Source organism: Oryctolagus cuniculus, chromosome 17, assembly GCF_051225735.1.
Source record: "Oryctolagus cuniculus isolate XC-2025 breed Fujian yellow rabbit chromosome 17, ASM5122573v1, whole genome shotgun sequence".
Lineage (NCBI taxonomy): Eukaryota > Metazoa > Chordata > Mammalia > Lagomorpha > Leporidae > Oryctolagus > Oryctolagus cuniculus.
In genome coordinates this window covers 69,502,680-69,517,774 of record NC_142883.1, presented here as the reverse complement: position 1 = coordinate 69,517,774, position 15,095 = coordinate 69,502,680, and the positions used below count along the sequence as shown (strand labels likewise).

General features: G+C 43.8%; 1 long non-coding RNA gene across 2 annotated transcripts in view; it reads right to left on the bottom strand.

Moving 5' to 3' along the window:
- Window positions 1-14,882, bottom strand: part of LOC138846303 (uncharacterized) — a 145,836-nt gene extending 130,954 nt beyond the window's left edge. The window contains exons 1-3 of one of the 2 annotated variants that reach the window (XR_011383764.2): window positions 14,785-14,882; window positions 12,449-12,502; window positions 11,038-11,096 (exon numbers count right to left, since the gene is read on the bottom strand). This is a non-coding gene — a long non-coding RNA (uncharacterized LOC138846303). The remainder of the gene's footprint in view (window positions 1-11,037; window positions 11,097-12,448; window positions 12,503-14,784) is intronic. The other variant, XR_016223751.1, reaches the window with a different exon arrangement.
- Window positions 14,883-15,095: the final 213 nt, after the last annotated feature.

The window sequence follows — 15,095 nt, the reverse complement described above, 5'->3', positions numbered from 1 at the left end:
CTTATTTCTCAATGAAGATTCTAGGTAAGCATAACCTAGCAGCAGGTTCTCTTAGATTAGGAGGGTACATGGAAGATGTCCCTGAACTGAGGTCCCCTAAGCTAGCAACAGGACAACCCACAAATGAAAGTAATAACGGCTGGAGTGGGAGTGTGGTGCTATGGTTAGGACACTGCTCAGAGACCCACGTCCCATAACGCAGTGCCTGCGTTCACACTGTGGCTGGTTCCTGATTCTAACTTCCTGCTAATGGGCACCCTGGGTGGCAGTGATAGTGGGTCCCTGCTACTCACACTGGAGACCTGGATTGAGTTACTGGCTCTTGGTTTCAGCTCAGCCCAGCCCCAGCTGTTGCAGGCATCAGGGAGTGAACCAGTAAATAGTGGCTCTCTCTGTCTGTGTATCTCTCTTTGTGTGGCTCCCTTCCTGTCTCTGTCTCTCTGCCTTTCAAAAGTGATGAGTTACTGTGATTCTGGTGGTGTATCTCTTATGAAAAGCTCACCTTGGCAGCCCAAGATGGCTGAACAGGGGAAAGGTGTGCTGATTCTGCCAAGGGGAAGATGGAAGAAAAGCAGAGGGAGTGCATTTGCAGGGGGGAGTTGGGGAGAAGTTTGCAGTGGAAATTCTACAGAAGGAAGAGGGATGCCATGGAGGAGCATGGAACAGTGCACATGCAGCAGTGAGCGGGGATGCCACACATGACTCCTGCAGCCAAGGGCTGGAACAGACACCAGCTTCTGAGAACAAGGCCCCGGGGCTAAACGGCCAAGGCAGAGCACCCGCGGGCACCTGGCTCTGGGAGCATCTCTGCTCTCTCCGTGGGCAATGCGGGCTTGTGGGGCCAGTAGGGATCCTCTGCACCCCGTGACTGGGGTAGCCTTGCGCACTGTGACCGTGGAAATTCTGGGACTGCACGATAGGGTGTGCAGTGTAGCTGGGTGTCTGGTGTCAGAGGCTCGAACCCTCTGACTGCCTGGAGCAGGTCGGCGCGGATTCTGTGGTCACACGGAGTCTGCACAGACCCTTCCTGTGGTTCATGCATCAGCATGGGTGAGGGCGGCACCCACTGTGGGCTGACTGTGGGTATGGTCCACCAGGTGTGACCATACCCCCACCATGCCCACAACAGATGAGATCTACCACAGTGAAATTAAGCCAGAAATTAACAACTGAGAATCTCTAGAAAATATGTAAACACATGGAGACTGAACAGCATGATCCTCAATGACCAGTGGGTCACAGAAAACATCAAAAGGGAAATCAAAAAATTCCTGGAAACAAAAGAAGATGACAATACAACATAGCAAAACTTATGGTATACAGCAAAAACAGCGTCAAGCAGGAAGTTTATACCAGTTAGTGCCTACATAAAGACATCAAATAAATGAACTATCAAGGCATCCCAAGGACCTTGAAAAGCAATAACTAAAACCAAAATTAGTAGGAGGAAAGAAATAATTAAAGTTAGAGAAGAAAACAATTTTGGAAAAACACAAAAGATCAGTGAAATTATGAGCTGTATTTTTTTTAAAATTGATACACGGTTGGCTCAACTAACCAAACAAAAGGGAGAAGTCCCACATTAATAAATGAAAAAGTACACACATGTGAGAACAATGAAACAACATAAATTATTACAAACAGCTATAAATGAACAAATTGGAAAACCTAGAAGAAATGGATAGATTCCTGGATACATCATATTAAGAAACTGAAGATTCAAAGTGTTATGATTATCTCAACAGATGCAAATAAAGTATTTGATAAAATACAACATCCTTTCATTATAAAAAAAAACCCTCAGGTAAATTGGGTATAGAAGGAACACTTCTCAACACAATCAAGGCAATATATGACAAGCCCACAACCAGCATCAGATTGAATGAGGCCTGAGTGGGGCTGGTCTGAAGTCAGGAACTTCCTCCAGGCTTCCCACGTAGGGAGAGGGGCCCAAGCTAGCAACAGGACAACCACAAATAAAAGTAATAAAGGCTGGAGTGGGAGTGTGATGCTATGGTTAAGACATTGCTCAGACACCCACATCCCATAATGCAGTGCCTGGGTTCACACTGTGGCTCCACTCCTGATTGTAACTTCCTGCTAAGACCAGGTGAAGCCACCACCATGCAGTGCCGACATCCCCCATGAGCACTGGCTCAAGTCCTGGCTGCTCCACTTCCAATCCTGCTCTCTGCTATAACCTGGGTAAGCAGTGGGAGATGGTGCAAGTCCTTGGGCTGCTAAACCCACATGGGAGATCCAAAAGAAGCTCCTTGCTTCAGATCAGCACAGCTCCAGCCACTGTGACCATTTGGGGTATGAACCAGTAGATGGAAGACCACTCCCACCACCGCCGCCTCTGCCTCTCTGTAACTCTGCCTTTCAAATAAATAAATAATTTAAAAAAACCACAAATTCAGAGGTAGTGCAATACCAGATTTCAAGACATACTACAGCATAGTAATAATCAAAAGAGCCTGGCACTGGCACATAAATAGGCATGCAGACAAATGTAATAGAATACAAGCCCTAGAAATCAATTCACACATCTCTAACCAACTAATCTTTGACAAAGGAGCTAAAATGAAGCCCTGGAGAAAGAACAGTTTCTTAATAAAGAGTGTTGGGGAAATTGGAACTCCATGTGCAGAAGTATGAAACAAGATCCCTACCTTACGCCTTACACAAAATCAATTCGAAATATGTCAAGGATCTAAATCTATGAACTGATTTCATAAATTTCTAGAGCAGAACATTGGGGAAATTCTGTAAGACGTGAGCATGGGCAAAAACTTCTTGGAAAGGACCTGAGAAACACAGACAATCAAAGCAAATAAGCAGACTCACAGGATTACATCAAGCTAAGAATCTTCTGCTCTGCAAAGGAAACACTCAGCAAAGAGGCAAAAGGAGACAGAATGGGAGAAAATATTTGCAAACTATGCAACTGATAAAGAATTCATATCCAGAACCTATGAAGAGCTCAAGGAACTCAACAACAACAAAACAAACAATGCGGTTAAGAAACGGGCAAAGGATTTTAACAGACATTTTTTAAAAGAGGAAATTCAAATGGCCAACAGACACATCAAAAAATGCTCAGGATCACTAGCCATCAGGGAAATGCAAATCAAAACCACAACGGGGTTTTACCTCATCCCAGTTAGAATGGCTCTCACAAAGAAATCATTAAACAATAAATGCTGGTGAGGGTGTGGGGATAAAAGGTTCCCTAATCTAGTGTTGGTGGGAGTGTAAACTAGTACAGCCACTGTGGAAGACAGTATGGAGATACTTCAGAAAGTTAAAAACAGATCTACCATACAACCCAGCCATCTCACTCCTGGGCATTTACCCAGATGAAATGAAAGCAGCACATAAAAGACTCATCTGTACTTCATTGTTTACTGCAGGTCAACTCCAAATAGCTAAGATATGCAATCACCCCAGATGTTCATCAACCGATGACTGGACAACTAAAATATAGTATCTATACACTATGGAATACTACATGCCCATAAAAAAGAATGAAATCCTGTTTTTTGTAACACAATCGATGCAAATAGAAACTATTATGCTCAGGAAATATGCCAGTTACAATATGACAAATAACAAACAGTTTCCCTGATCTCTTGTAACTAATAAAGTATAAAACAATAATATGTATGAGCAAAATTGACATTCTGAGATTCCATTACTGTTTACATCCTTGGTCTCTACCACTGAGGAACAGTTTTTTTTTTTTTTCCCTTGTATTAGCTGAATTCTTTACTTAGTAGGAGGTTAAACTTAAGATTATAAAATAGACTGAAAAAATGTCACAGTAAAAAAAGAATAAGAAAGGAAAGAGAAGTGAGGGTGGGAACACTGGCAGGAGGGGGCACAGAGTGGGAAGCATCACTACACCTATGAATCTGTAAATATGAAATACATGAAATCTGTTCACCTTATATAAATATAAGAGTGAAAAAAACTAAAAGCTAACCTTGACAATTCCACAACTCTGCCAAGTAGTAATGAATGCCGCCACCCACTGCACTACTTGGGGCTGATTTGGTTGATCAGTTATTTATGTTCTTCTTTAGTCTCATCAGAGAGCAGAAGTTAAGAGTGGAGGGGTCAGGTGAGAAGTCTCTGGAGGTGACTGAAATGGATGCACCTGAAGACCACAGTGCTGCCCACTCCGAGGAGTGTAGCTGCCAGCTGTCTTTCTATGTTCTGCCTCCCACCAAAAATACTTGCAGCTTTCTGGGGGGACTGGGAGAAGAGAGAGCAGCAGGGGAAGAAAGGACTCTACAAGATGAGCTTCCAAATCCATAGCTGGTTGAACAGACACTTTAGAAAGGACACACAACTGGCTAACAAACAGAGGTTTCACAGATGAGAGCTGAGAGTGACGGGAAACTTAGAAGCAAAAGTGAAAAATAATGGACACTATGAAGCATGGGTAAGTGTATGTCAATTCACACCCAGATGTTGGGAGAGTAAGTTATGACAATCTTTGAGCAGTACAACTTAATCTCACAGACTGTACTACAAACATACCAGTTAACTCAGCAACATTATTTCTAGGAAGTACCCCTACATGCACGCTTAACCAAGTGCACAAAAAGCCATGTGTACACCAGAGTTTAACATGGCAGTTTTGCTATGATTTAATAAAAAACTGAATTTACTAAAATGTCCATTCAAACAATGGAAGCCTGTTGCAATAAGGTAGATGTATAAGTAGTGGCACAGTCACACAGAAACACCATGTATTTAAATAGGAAATAATAGTGCAGAGTACTACACACACAGCGATGCCCCTGTTATAAAATGATGGAATGAGATTGTCAAGAAATAATTTAAAGCAAATTTCTCAAGGTGACTACCCCTAGCTTGTATGATCACAGGGATCTGACATCACATTGTACACTTCCAGATTTACCTAACTTTTTAACATTTTATATTTATAATCTTCATAATGGTATAGTAGTTTAAAATTTGTGAGTGAAAATTCTTATTTCTATAATTTCTCACTCATCAAATGTGTGGTTTCAGACAATTATGATGATGAGTTTTAAATACCACTGAGCTGCTAAACAGTGATATGAATGTTCTGTGGCTACAGGAGACACATCTGTGATGACAAAGACGTCTGCAGGAGGCACCTCAGTGGCGCAGTTCACCGGGGACCAACGGGCACCCCGAGACCAACCATAAGCAATTACCCACAACTGCAGTTAGTTCTAATCTGAAACAAGTGCAGCGCATGTATTCTATGCTGTTACCTTCAGAAATTTTGATGTAGGTTCGTTGTCGGCTATTAATGTGACTTTTAGTCACTGCACTGCACTGATATACTTGGGAGCTGAGTTTCCTTATTATCAGGGGGAGAACATCCAAATTACTCATAATGTCTACAACAAGTTAAAGAAAATTTGCAGGAAATCTATCAAGAAAAACAATAAACCAGTGAAATAGCTGGGAGAGATGTTTGTGGAAATTTATTCTCACAATGATTTTAATACTGGTGTTCCCCATGTCAAGGTGCCATGATTTGTCATTCTCCTATCAACTGAATCTTTTTAAAACCCTTGGAATATGAAACTTGAGTTCTCATTTCTTACATGTAAAACACATCAGATATTCCATGAAGTACATGCCTTGACCAATCCCTGTAACTAACAGCTCAATGAAGATTCGATCTTCCTAAGTGTCTTCTAATAACATTCTTACGTATTCTGAGAGTCAAGATATGAATTTACACTCAGGCTATGTAAACTAAACAGGACTTCAGCAGGGAACAGAAATTACACATCAAGTACACACATACCGAAAAGTAAACAGTACAAAGAGATGAACTTTACTGTAATTATTTCTAGAAAGAGAAAATTATCAGCATGTCTATTTCTCAAGGGGGGAAGAGAGGGAAGGAGTAAGGAGAGGTCAGGACAAAGGGGCCATGGAGAGAGGGGACAGTTAGTTCTCTGAAGGCACTTAGCTCACTGGCCAGGCACAGGATAAGGGGTCAGCAAATGACCATGTACGGTACATCCGTACGTTGGAGTGAGTCCTCTATAAGGATATAAACAGTACGGTCAGAACCAAGAAAAACACATCAGGTATCATTAAGGCCACGGTAGGTTTGTTTGGAAGATCTACTGGAATCAAATCATTTTACCAGTGGACTTCAGAATACCGGAGTCATGTAAAGTACAGAAAACTGAAATCTAAACTATAAAGTGATTTGCCTGTCATTGCAACATAAGGACTGCCATGACGGAGACGATCTCCTTAATAAAACTTAATAAAAACTCACGATTCAACTGTGCTGCTCAGTACCCTTTTTTTTATTTTTTATTTTTTTTTAATTTTTGACAGGCAGAGTGGACAGTGAGAGAGAGAGACAGAGAGAGAAAGGTCTTCCTTTGCCGTTGGTTCACCCTCCAATGGCCGCCGCTGCAGCCGGCGCACCGCGCTGATCCGATGGCAGGAGCCAGGATCCAGGTGCTTTTCCTGGTCTCCCATGGGGTGCAGAGCCCAAGCACCTGGGCCATCCTCCACTGCACTCCCTGGCCATAGCAGAGAGCTGGCCTGGAAGAGGGGCAACCGGGACAGAACCCGGCGCCCCGACCGGGACTAGAACCCGGTGTGCCGGCGCCGCAAGGTGGAGGATTAGCCTATTGAGCCACGGCGCCGGCGATGCTCAGTACCTTACAGCAAGTCCTTTTGAGCAGAAACACATAAAGTCATTTAAGAATAATTACTGCTAGCAATTTGGACTGTACATTAAGAGCTCTGTGTTGTGGAAAGAAACAGCCATCAAAGAAGGATGTACTTTTCTCTGACAGGAGGAGAGAACTTCCACTTTGCTCATGGCCTTGTCTAGATACTAATGGAGACTGTGGATTCAAATGCTTTCCACAGCCTTGGCTGCTCATGGCAAGAGTCTTGGGTGGTCACTGACGTCATACATAAGAGTGTATGACAACAGGAGTCACTGTGCACTAACTTCCCATGCAGGACCTCTGTCCTCACTGAGTTGTCTTAGGAGAGTTAACTGTAAAACTTGCTCTCAAATAGTTTTGTTTTTAATATTGTGTGTATGTGATTGTGCTAATTCTTACAATCTTTACGTAGTATAGAGTTGGTCTTCTGTGTATAAAGTTAACCGAAAACAAATCTCAATGGAGAATAGGACTGGGAATGGGAGAGAGAGGAGGAGGTGCAGTGGAAGTGGGGGTGGGAAGGCAGGTATGGTGAGAACAATCACTATATTCCTAAAGTTGTACTTACGAAATTTGTACTTACTAAATAAAAGTTTTTTTAAAAAAAGTTCTGTGTTTTAGTTATAAATACTATAAATAGTGGTAAATGATATATAAATGTAAAATTCTAATATATTTAAGATATATACACATTTATTAAATATTCCACATAAAATACTACAGAATATATACATATCTTTTTCATTATCTTTCGCAGATAATTTGATTCTATAGAAATTAACTGAATTCCAGTTAGAATGATTACGTGGTAAAATTTAACCTAAATCTTTAGACTACATTTGCAAATCAAAGATAGGTTTCTGGAGCTTGGCATTGTGGCAGAGTGGGTTAAGCAGCCCTGTGCAATGCCAGCAAACCACCCGGGCATCGGTTCCAGTCCTGGTTGCTCCACCTCTGATTCAGCTCCCTTCTATGGTGCCTGGGAAAGCAGTGGAAGGTGGCTCAAGTCTATGTGCCCCTGCACCCTTGTGAGAGACCCAAAGTGCTGGGCTCCTGGCTATGACCTGGCCTAGCCCCCACCCATGTGGCCGTTAGGAGAACAAACAAGCGAATATAAAATCTCTTCATCTCTGTCTCTCTGAAACTCTGCCTTTCAATTAACTAATTTTTTTAAAAAGATTTATTTATTTATTTAAAAGTCAGAGTTACACAGAGAGAGGAGAAGAAAGAGAGAGGTCTTCCATCCGATGGTTCACTCCCCAATCGGCTCCAACAGCCGGAGCTGTGCCAATCTGAAGCCAGGAGCTTCTTCCGGGTCTCCCACAGGGGTGCAGGGGCTCAAAGACTTGGGCCATCTTCCACTGCATTCCCAGGCCACAGCAAAGAGCTGGATGGGAAGTGGAACAGCCGGGTCTTGAACTGGTGCCCATATGGGATGCCAGTGCTTCACGCCAGTGCATTAATCCACTGCACCACAGTGCCGGCCCCAAATAAATTTTTTTTTTGACAGGCAGAGTAGACAGTGAGAGAGAGAGAGTCAGAGAAAAAGGTCTTCCTTTGCCGTTGGTTCACCCTCCAATGGCCGCCGTGGCTGGCGCACCACGCTGATCCAATGGCAGGAGCCAGGTACTTATCCTGGTCTCCCATGGGGTGCAGGGCCCAAGCACTTGGGCCATCCTCCACTGCACTCCCTAGCCACAGCAGAGAGCTGGCCTGGAAGAGGGGCAACCGGGACAGAATCCGGCGCCCCGACCGGGACTAGAACCCGGTGTGCCGGCGCCGCAAGGCGGAGGATTAGCCTAGTGAGCCGCGGCGCTGGCCCAAATAAATATTTTTTTAAAATGGGTTCTTATAAAATTCTCAAAGTCAGATTTGAACAAAGGGTGCTTCCTAAGCTGGGGTTCTGCTTACACACTGACTTGTAACAGAAAAGGTATTGGCATTCCCGCCAGCACAGGCAGCACTGGGAGGAGGAAGCGTGCAAGCCAAGAACAGGAACCTCGAGGTCGACAGCAGTGGAGACATATGACGACATGATTCATTAAGATCACCACCGTTCCTGCACTGCAGAAGCCCACACGCCCGGGTTAACACAAAGGATTTCCAAAAGAGGAACATGATCAACTCACAGTGATTTCAGGGGTAACACAGTCAAGTGACTTACTTATAGACTCAATAAACTACAACTCGATCCATACTTCTGACCAAACGCACAGAAAATTTCTTAATAGACGCATGCCTCTCACATGCTCACAAGGGACAAGAAAGAACAAATTGTGAAGGGCGTTCTTAGCCTTTCAGACTTGGTTGCTCTGACATGCAAACCACAGCCTCATCATGGAGCCTCTCCCTTCAGCATACAAAGCATGTGCCTGGGGTTATCCATAGTCCTCCTTTCCTTTTCTTCAACTGTCTCCTACGGCTACTAAGCCTTTGTCACAAGAAAAAAAAAGATCTATTTGTATCACAAAATCAACTCTTGATTTCCCCATCTTCTAAAGATTAAAAATATGCAGATGTTGGAAGATGAAGGAGAGTTGGCAAACTCCTTTTTCTGGTTAGTACTTCTCTAACTTTATTGATGCCACCTGAGGCTTCAGAGTGGGGTTCAAGATTGTCGCTCCCCCTCTTCATGGAGGAACGACACTAAACCCTGCCTAGGCTTCATATCCAAGTCACGGCACCATTATGTCGCTCCCCCTCTTCGTGGAGGAACGACACTAAGCCCTGCCTAGGCTTCATATCCGAGTCACGGCACCATTATGTCGCTCCCCCTCTTCGTGGAGGAACGACACAGGACCCTGCGCTGTTCTTTCGTCTGCTCGGCCCTCCCCGGGTTTGCTGCTGGTTCTTCCCAGGTTGGCTACTATCCCTTCCACCTCCGTGGAAGGGCAGTTCCCCCTGGCCACATTCCCCACTTCCGCAGGGGAGCGGCACACCGCCGGCCGGTTCTCTCGGGGGCTGCACGGGTTCCCTTCAGCTACATGTTCCCCTTAGATGTTCCCTCATGCATGCCGTCTCTCTCCTCCTTTATAGTCCTCCTCCGCCAATCCCAACTCGGCTGCCCACACGCCGAGTACGCTGCTCTCCTCCAATCAGGAGCAAGTCCTATAGTTTATTAGTTGAACTGGAGGCAGCTGTGCGGAAGCTGTTTACTTCTCTCCCAGCGCCATATTGTGGGAGAGCAGATGCATAGAATAAGTCTTAATTCCAGTAACTCAGTCTAGTCTGGATTGCTCCCCACAAAGATACCCACACAGGAAGGGGTGTCCAAAAAGCATATGAAGATGCGTATTATGAACAAAACGGTGCATGGACTCCCAAGGCATCTTGCACCCAAGTAAGCTTATCTTTTCCTTTCATTTGCCCACAAACCATCGACAGCCCTCCCTTGCCCAAGGACTTCCTGTTTAGGCAGGTACTGGTATTTGTTCCTTTGTTTCATCTCATTAGAGCGAGAAAGGCCAAGCTGTGTCCTCTGTGACACTGGCCTGGTCTCCTGGCCCCTCCTTCCTGGTGCTCTCCTCAGCCTGATGGTGATGCCTCAGGGAGGCAGCTGGGAAACCATCTGCTGAACTGTCATTTGGAAGTGGTTTACCTGGGTAATGCCTCCAACTATCACTCCCCGTCAACTCCCCCCACACACTCCACCTTCCTCTCAATGTTTCTGTGTGTGGTAAATACAGGGGAAAGTGGATGTTTGATCCTGTGGAACAAGGAACCCTATTCTCTGTCTCCACCTGTGCTTACTTAGGTTAACACAGGACCAACCAGATTAAAAACAGAAACAAAACTGGGAAGATCTCCCTGTTGGCCTGAGTGCAAGAATGCACAACGCATTACCGGCACAGGATAGGTCCTGGAAGGTGCTGAGAATGGCCACAGTGTCTGTTCCTGAAATGCATTCCTGCCCAGAAGCCTGGGGGACAGCAAGTGACCGTTCCCCCCACTCCTGCAGGTCACCCTGTGATATGCTGCATTCCGTTCACATTCTACAGTCAGCACCCACATTCTATTAGGCCCTCCAGACTTCACCCCCTTTAAAGATAATACAAGGTTCTGCAGGTTGGGCAAATAAAAACACTCAAGAAAGTATACATAACAGCTCCACCTATGACCATTAATGATACAACGAAGTCCCTTTTCTTGGTTAGAGATACAGCTTGTCCCCCAAATGACAGCAGTGGGATGTACACAGTCTAAAACAGAAGAGCGAGAGGTGCAGCATTGCGAGCTCAGCTCAGTGGCTGGGCTCCGCGTGGGAGCACATGCCACACATCATCAGGAACGCCTAAGCAACGAACAATCTCACAGCATTACTTACCCTCCCTTGATGTAGTCAAGGAAAGAAACTTACGTTTCTACCAAGGAGAGTAACGTTACCTGGAAAAGAAACCCAGAATTAGCTCTAGCAGAACTAACTGTAACCCCGAAGGACATTTTTCCCCTAAATGACACAGAGAAAACCCTACTTCCTAGCGTGTGGAAAAAGCACTAAATACATGATAGTTTATTAAAATCTGCTAGGACTGACTGCTCTTACGTTGAAAATTAGCAGAAGGGACTGGACCAGAAAAGAAGAAAAAATTAACTCCTTTCTATGACCAGTTTTCTCGCTTTGAAGAACAGCTTGAAAATTGTCTAAGAGGACACTGTGCTCCTTCTGATTTTAGATTAAAGGGGAGATGAAAGGGCGCTGGAAAATGGTTCAAATTGAAAACTCAGAGTCAGTGAGCCACCTGCAGAGGGAGGGGCCCGGCGCTTCTGACTCGGCTCTGTGCACGATCATCTACCCTGCGGGTGTCCTGCCTCTCAGGAATCCTCACACAGGAACGCAGAGAAAACTCAGATTTTGCCTCTCCAAAGGAAAGTTAATCTCAGGGGGAAAATTTCAGTATTTTTTTACTCAATAAGAAGATTTCTTTTTTTTTAACACAATTTTCAGATACATTCATCTTTGCACCCTACTGCACTGATTTAGCACAGCATCCATTCCCACAGTTGTAACGCTTAATGCATTATCAACAAGCACCTTCACACCCGTAAAATAAATCTACTTAACAGTTAAGGGAAACATTAAGGGTATGGTCTTTCTACCTTTTTTAAAAAATTTTATTTGACAGATAGAGTTAGACAGAGAGAGAGAGACAGAGAAAAAGGTCTTCCTTCCGTTGTTCACCCCCCACCACAATGGCAGCAACAGCCGGAGCTACGCCGATCTGAAGCCAGGAGTCAGGCGCTTCTTCCTCGTCTCCCATGCGGGTGCAGGGCCCAAGCACTTGGCCCATCCTCCACTGCCCTCCCAGGCCACAGCAGAGAGCTGGACTGGAAGAGGAGCAACCGGAACTAGAACCTGGTGCCCATATGGGATGCCGGCACCACAGGCAGAGGATTAACCAAGTGAGCCACGGCGCCGGCTCCAGGTCTTTCTAAATACGACTTGAACTTTTCCATGTCTGCCTGATTCTCTGTACTCTGACTCCACTGAAGAACACATGAGCTTCCCTCCAGGAACTCAGCCCACAGGAGGACCTGCAGGAAGCCAGGCCACCAGCCCCAGCGGGTGTGCTCCCCGTGATCACTCCCTAGGCAGGCGACTCCTGTGTCATGTTCACAGTGCAATCCTACGTGAAACAAAGCCCCAGTCTTACTTGTTTCCAGCCTGATTTAAAATGTCCACTTGGGCTTTATTCATTAATTTTAATGTTTAATGGGTAACACAAAAATTGACTTACTGTTCCAGAATTCGTACACTTTTTCTTTTTTCCTTTCTTTTTGGGATTCACCACCTAAAAAAACAGATGAAACAATTCAAACCCGTTAGGTAATTTTGAAGACGGTAGTTTAATCGGCTGCCTTGGTGTCTGGTGCAGGTATTGCTTTACAAATGCTTTGAGGACTCCTGGCCAGTTATCTGGGCACTGCTTCTCTGCACACTTGCTGGGGAGACTTGGGAAAGAGAGCTTCGTTTGTCAGAGGTACTCTTCTCACTCACCTGATGCACTGAGCATCTTTTACCATCTGCTTCTTGGGAACAGGTTACTAACATCCAAGGTCCACAATAATTATTATTACTTTCTAGAAAATTTAAAGTGATGCATATCTAAGAAATGTAGCTTGTTAGAATTAAATACCCTAACACAACAGATCACCCAACATGTGAATATCTAAGAGGTTTACCAACCTATCAATTGCTTCATAATGTTAGTAATTTCCACGGAATGCCCATACTACCTAGTAGTCTATTTTATCGACACAAGACTGATTTTTTTGACCATTGGTTTCATGAGAAGTATCAACGCAGTATCAATGCACTCCTACATTTGAACAAACTGAAGGCACCAAGGAACAAGAAAGAAGAGTGCCACCTGTCAATCTCACAGGATCATTAAAATACAGTAGTGCCTTAAGAGGCTCTGCCAGCTCTTCTCAACCCACAGCATGGGGACAGCATTTGACTGGGAAAGAAAGATGAAAGACTTTATGAGTAAGTACTATTTGAGCTAGAATTTATTAACATAAACCAGGGTTCCAATAAAAATGAAATGAACAAAGACAGCAGTCTAGAAAGGGTTTGACTGAAACAGAGGTCACAGACAAACAGATTCAAAATGAGTCTGAAAAAGTGAGCGGGAGCCATGTTGAGGAGATCCTAAATATCAGAGCGCAGGGTTGGGACGCTCTTCAACTGAGGTTTCAACCAGAGCACGGTCTACTCAGTCGACAGCACAGAGATCCACGTAGAGAAACTGGAGACAACAGTCAGGATTCTATTTCTAACCACCTATGAAGAGGTAACGAGGCACTGGATAAAGCAGTGCCAGGAAGCCTGGCTCCCCAGGAGAACTCAGAAAACAGATTAAACTGGATTAGGACCACTACTACAGAGGGCCTATGTCAGCTATACTTCATATGTCTGCCTCTCCCATTACACACTGACATTTTCTAGTCATCTTTGTATCCCCAGAGGGATACACAAAATATGGGCTATGGAAAACATTTAGTAATTTTTACAAGTGTACAAATTAGTGTGTGGAATACTTAGTGCAGTAAGAAGGTGGGAGGTAAAGGAGACTCCTTCACTTTTAACTTAAAAGAGGCCAATTTTAATGTCAACTCAGCAGAGAAAGGTTATTATTCTTGATGAAACACTAATAATAATATTTTCCTTTGACTTCCACAAGTATTAAATTATAGGAATATAGCAATACCACAGCTCAAGGATGAACAGTGCTAAACTATGCCAGGTGTCCCAACACATGCTTGCTGATCAACTAGTGGAGCGCTTTAAGGCAGAAGTAACTACTGTGGACTTGCTTTAATAAATGGATTTTTTTAAGATTTATGTATTTCAAAGGCAGAGACATCCAAAGTGAGGAAGAGACGGAAAAAGAAGAGATCTATTCACTAGTTCGTTCCCTAAGCCAGGAGCCAGGAACTCCATCCTGGTCTCCCATATGGGAAGTGGGCCCAAGTATTTGAGCCATCCTCTACTGCATTCCAGGCCCATTAGCAGGGAAGTGGATCAGAAGATCAGCAGGGACTTCACTGGCATTCCAAATAAGGGTGCCAGAGGTGTCACAAGCAGCAGCTCAATCCAGTGCCACACTGCAGGCCCCAGCATGATTTCTTATTGACTGTGCATGGCCTTGTCACTCCCTCTAGTTTGCATTGAATGACAGCGAAGGCACTCTGCAGATCACAGGCCACTGTGCAGTGCCACTGATCACAACTGAAGCACATTCTCTTTTCTTATTAGGGAAGTTTTGGTGGGCAAGTTGGTAGGAAGACAAAATATAAAAGATGAAGCTTAAAAATTAACATATCCATACTTAATTTTTAAAGTTTCCCATGCAAAAATTCAAAATCACTCCAGATTTAAAAGGCCTTGGGACTTGAAGAGAAATAATATCATTTAGTCTAAGAAACAAGTTGGCTAAAGGAATTTAAATATTCTTAAAATCATATATTGTTGCTAAGTTAACCTGTGGCACTTATCCTTATCCTTTGCAAAATCCATATTTTTAAGACATAGAGTTACTGGAAGTGATTAAAATAAAATGCTTCTCACCTCGTATACATTGAATTGGGACTGCCCTCTAGAAAGTTCCTGGTAGCTTGTTGTGAATTCTCCAATGATATCGTGACTAAAAGGAAAAAAGTATACATTAAGTCTAGTGATCGTGGAAAAAGCTTGCTATTATTATGCATGTAATAATTATTAACTCTAAGAGACGGATATATCATTGTCCTCTAATTCAAAATCATGTATATACAAGTCTTATTTTTATTAATATTCAGATGTGTAGTCCACCAAAATTCATTTTTACATAGGTATATTAGTATTAAGATCTGCAATCTCAAAAATATTATTTGTTATTA